Here is a 6,000-nt window from a genome sequence, read left to right on the forward strand (position 1 = left end):
TGTGGTATTCCGTAAGGTAGTCTACAGCCCACTTAAAACGAAGACAAACTTCACTCTTTGACATGAAGCTTGATTTACCAAAGTTGTTAGCCCTTAATTTCAATTGTGTTCAATGTTTTGACAGCTAAAAAGTTAGCCCGATTAGTGAAAGTTTCCACTAGGTAAGCTACAGGCACAGACGAACAGACGTAACATTTAGAGCAAATCTCGATCAAAATCATAGTCACGAGGACATGTACGCCCAATGCTAAAATAAGCGTGTTTGGCCGATGGGCCAACAGATGGCGGTAGTGTGTAAACGTCAAATGCGAACAAAAACGATGCGAGCGCTGCAGGTGGCGGATAGTCCAACTACCATATTTTTGAATCGACCGTTTAAAAGGTGGTCGATGGACAATGATGAGAGTGTGACGTCTGTTTGTCTGTGCTACAGGTTTAGTGCAACGATCGAAAGTTGACTGTATTTGGGAAATGCTATTGATGGATGAGTAGAAGAATCATTCCATGTCGGAAAAATCTGCAAATCACTTGGAAAGTCTTTATTTCCTCGCATTCCTCAGCGCGCAATTATTTTCGATGTTATGGTAATAAGCACTTGGACCACTCTGACTGCATACTTTTATCATTTTTTATTGACCATCCAGAGTAAATTTGTTACATATTTCTCGCAGTTTACTGCATTCATCTAATCTGATCAAAGCGAAATGGAGGTAATACAATTTCACATCTAATGGAAGAGTAACCCAATTTTCCCAAATTTTGTACTTGGTCCACTCTGGCTTAACGCCGACCATTTTTTCCCATGTTTTATGTGGAAGAAATTTGTGTGGATTAAATTTTGGGCATACATATCAATGAAATTATTTTTTTTTGCATCTCGCAATTGAACTGACTACTTGGTTACTTACATGAATACAATTTAGTAATTTCGATTTAATCTTCAGTGAGTTTTATTTGAGATAGAAATAAATTTGGTTGTATAAATTGTCGATCCCATGGTACACAAATTATGTCACGCTAAATTTCAACTCCCCCCCCCCTCTCCCCTCCTTATAGCTTGACGTAATTTGTGCATGACCCCTAAAATTAAAAACGCCAATTTTCAACCGACAATAAAAATCGGTTGAATTTACCAAACTTTGGTAAATCACTATGAACTGCATTGATAACGATTTCTTCTCACAACTTTGATCAGCTATTTCTTCACGAAAAAAAAAAACATTTTTGTAAAAAGCGCTTGAAAATACGATGTTGTAAACGGGTTAAATTTTTCGAAAATCACGCTTTGCTATAGTAAATTGTTTTTTTTCAATAGTTTGACTATTGAAACAGTTAGTTGACTCTAGGATTATTTTAATGAGTATGGAAACATATTCTAGTAAAAATTATTTGCAAGCAGCTGTATTCAAACTTTTGGACGATACATAAATACACCATACTGGGGGCACCCCCAAACTTCTGCACGACGATTTGAATAACTGTTTTATCGATTTTAAACAATAAAGAAGGCTGTATACTAAAATCGACATTTCTTTAAAATTTTGTATATTGTTTTTGCATGCGCAGTTATTGAAACACACAAAAATATCTAATGACCCAATAACCAGTTCCGGATTTGGGCTTCGGGGGGCCCGGGTCAGATCTCTTGACGGGGCCCTTGGTACAAAATGAGCGAGAAATGCTAAGCATACGAAAGTTTAGTATTATACACATAAAATACCTATCCCAAAAACCTCAAATAAAATATTACTTGTGTTTGACTATACCCATATCATTTCATTTAAACTGATAAATTCAGATAAAAATCGTGTAGATTTTTCTACTAACTATAAAATAACATAATTTCATGCCATAATATCGCTGTTAGAAATCGTTCGATATTTATTTTTTTTAAGTTTGAATCTATGAATTTAAAAATAATTCATTGGATTGAGTTTCACTTTTTCCTCTTCTCGGGGGTCCGGGGCAATCAGGGTGGCCACCAAATTTTTATTTCGAAATTTCCGTTTTTTTCCTGGCAGTTTCCAATTTTTTTCTCGGTTTTTATTTTTGACAGTTGAAGGTATTTCAGCTCAACTTCTATTTTTTTCTTTTTCATTAAAATGAAGGGTTTACTAAAGCAAATAAGTTTAACCCATTCATTACCACGATTCAGATCGACTTTTTTACGAAAAAAAAGTTTTGATAAAATGTGCTCAATCAAAAAATGTAGCAAACGGGCTAATTTGTGTAAATTAGTTTAAAAAATAATTGCTTTTCAATAGTAAATCGATTGTTTATCAATAATTTAACCATTGAAACACTTAGGATTAATCTTATAAATTTGAAATCATATACTAGTAACCATTGCATTGTATTCATCTAATTGTTTTCAAGAATACATATCCAGATTAGTGCAAACATTCTTTGACTTAAAACTTCGAGACAAATTAGATAAAGAAAATTTCGAAAAAATGTTACTCCTGGCAGGTGAACGATGTTGTGAGAAAAGTGAAACATTTTTAAGAAGCATAGTGTAACGAAGTAGAAATTAAATCATTAAAATTTTTAAAGCATTCCAATCAAAGTTACTAGTTTTGATTTAGCAACGCTGAATTGCAATACAGGTATGTTCCGTTTTTATCAACACGATCGGCAATTTTCAGTTGATAAAAACGGAACCGTGATAGAAACGGAATAATATTCTTAGACAAAATATTTTACAAATTTAAAAATAAAATTGCAGTTTTGTCAGGATAATATACATTTTGATCATATTCATGCACAGCATTGATGTTTGAGAGCTGTGAAGAGCATTTAGATTGTTCATTCTTCTAGGTTCGTATTGAAGGTTGATTGCATACTCCTACCAATCAATATGATTTTGTAATATATCTTTAATAGTTTTAGTTTCCTTGGTTAGAATTTCAATAAATGTAACAAAGAATATTAAAACGATATTCACATAAATGTCCTTTGCATCATATTTGTAAAAATGGCTACAAGGAAATGGGTCAAGCTAATCATTGTTTCTTTCTTCAAGAGATGCAAGAAATGCATTTAACAAGAAACAACATCTTTTTCCACTATTCATCCTCATCCTTCTGCTTCTTCTTCTTCTTTATGGTATTACATCCCAAATGAGAAAGAGCCTTCTTCTCATCTTAGTGTTCTTTAATCACTTCCGCAGTTATCAACTGAGAGCTTTTTTTGCCAAGAAAACATTGTTTGCAAACTGTAATGAATGTTTACGGTTTCCTGTACTTTGCCGAAATTTTATCAGTTAAAAAATGGTGAGGATCTTTCTGCTAAAGTTATTTCTACCAAATTCGACAGGGATGCACTAACCGCCAATCTACAACAGCGTCACCATCGTCTTTTAGCTTTACGTTAAATCACGAATAGACTGGCAATAAACTAACCTGAAGTTCTAGTTTTTCGTTGAGTAAAAATAATATTAAATGCCAGTGATGCCGTCAAACTTCGTTTTGCAATCAAGTAGGCTGCTGAAAAATGGCATGCAATCATCCATACGCAACGGCATATTAGTTTTCAGTTGTTTTTCCAGTTATTACAGAGAATTTTCCAAATCGTTTCCTTCACTGAAACACGTCGGAACACTTGACGAATGCAACAGTGAAATAATCATGTAAATCTATTAGCCCGTTGAGCCATTTCGTGACAATACTATTCCATTTTATCTATACAGAAGTTTATATCAAAAAACAAAAGTGTGCAAACTCTAGAACAAGCATCACCAAATTAAAACTTTTTGATAAAAAACTCTGTTGTAAAATTTTATGAATAAGCGTATGGTTGTTGGTATGAGACTCATAGCCCCTCTACCGGCAGCTTGATTTTTTTTCCGCCAAATAATTTTTTTGTTCCTTGATATTTTTGCACGATTTTTCATAAGATCTTAAAAATCTCTTCTAGTTGTGTGGTGCAAAAATATCGAGAAACAAAAAAGTTACCGCGATTTGCATATTTTTTTAACGGTAAAACATGAAACAGTCAGTAGAGGGGTTAATTGACCTTTAAGGGATGGGGGTTCATGTCTGCTCAAATCAAGATTTGGGATGTCAACGTGCGTGACGTGGGAATGTCCAGTATCAACAGTTTATCAAATTGTCAGCCCTTCACCCTATTCCTCGATGCAAACTTATTGTATGGAGATTCCAAAATTTTCTATAGATGGTTTAGTTTTCCTGGACCTTTTCCTCTACCCCTTGGAATAGGATCTAATCAATTACTGTTTGCTAAAATTTTTGCAATGCTATCGAGTTTGAGAGATAGAAGATAATGTCCAAAATATGTCAGGATAAATAAAATAAACTCGATCATGTCTTTTGCAGTTGCCCAAAACATTCTTAAGTTCATCTCCAAGTGAATCCCTTATAAAAAAGAACTGAACATATATGGGATCGTCCATTAATCACGTGAAAGGCTTTGGGGGTAAGAGGGTTTGAGATATCTTACGTGCTATACATTTTTTTTTTTATTTTCATACAAAAAATCATACCATAGAGGGAAGGGGTCGAAAAGCCGCCAGAATTATCTTACGTAATCAATGGACAGCTCCTATGTCTAACAAATTTACATAGATTTTTTTTATGCCGTGTTGTATAAGAGAAAGAGAGACCTCTTTTCTGCAACTCTCTTAAGTACGTAATCAACTAATCACAAATTCCAGTTGTTGCTAAGACGTGGCCAGAGCAACTTTCGATTGTTGAATGATGGATCAATCTTGTCGAACAGACCATGCTAAGTTTGAAAACATCAATTGATTAGTGGATAAGGAGTCAAAACTTTTTGAATCGTATATGAGTTGACACCTATCATGAATCGTAGATGCTCAACATTAACATAATGTCAAATATTCAACTCTGAGACTATTGAAAAGCATTTAAATTGCTTCAAAATAAGTATTTAGTTTATATTCTAAACATTTTGAAAAGTAAAAAAAAAATTTTTTGTGTTGATAAAAACGGAATAATTTGTTGACGAAATCGGAACGTGACAAAATCGGAGCGTGACAAAATCGGAACGTGATAAAAACGGAACATACCTGTAGACTCAATCAAAACGAGTTTCTACAATTTATGATTCATAGATAAAGCACGGAAATGTTCGCTAAAAACGATTTTCCCGGTGACCATCTCAAATTCCCGGGTTTCCCGTCTTTTTCCCGGTGGATAACAATTGCCCGGTTCCGTGGCACCCTACAGAATGCTTTATAGTTTTGGCAAATTCTCGATTCTAAATTGAACTTTGAGGCCAAACACAATCTCACTTGAGGTGGATTCTCGCAAACTACTAAGCATGAATTCGATACATGCGAAAGACTATAATTAATGTTAGCCAGATCTAAAGGCATATTAAGAGCTTACAATTTTCTCACGGTCAACTTTGACAGGATTTTCACAAAATTTTGAACAAGATTGTCACAAAATCCTAGCTATGACTATCTCCATATCCGGGATGTTATTCTGAAAAAGGTGTTTATACAATCCGTAATGCATTTGTTACAGAATTCTGAACAGAACAGAATTCCTCATATACACTCTCATTCTTGTTTACGGCGGATCCAACTTTCGATCGAATCCTGTTCGTTCGAATCCACGGCCCACTTGATTTTGCTGGCGTAAACGGGAATGCAAAACGGTTTTCGATCGAAAGAGCATTCGTACGTAAACAAGAATAGGGGTGATAGTAAAGTGCCGTAATTCAGCGCAGATAAGGAATAAAAAGATTCAAATGGTTAATTAAAAATGAGTATTGCATCAACAAAAAAGGTTTATGAGTGGATCACTAGCAAATCTGTTGTAGATTATGGGAAAAATATAAACTAGACTGTATTCATAATATACAATTGTGATTTTATTGCAAAAGTTCACTTTTCGAAATTGCCTAATTCCGCGCATTTTTAAACGCTTTTCCATATTCCGCGCAGAAGAATGCCTAACTCCGCGCACTGGCGAAGCAATCAAATTAATATTAATTTTCATGTAAGGCAGCATC

The sequence above is a fragment of the Aedes aegypti genome, chromosome 3 (assembly GCF_002204515.2).
Source record: "Aedes aegypti strain LVP_AGWG chromosome 3, AaegL5.0 Primary Assembly, whole genome shotgun sequence".
NCBI classification, from domain to species: domain Eukaryota; kingdom Metazoa; phylum Arthropoda; class Insecta; order Diptera; family Culicidae; genus Aedes; species Aedes aegypti.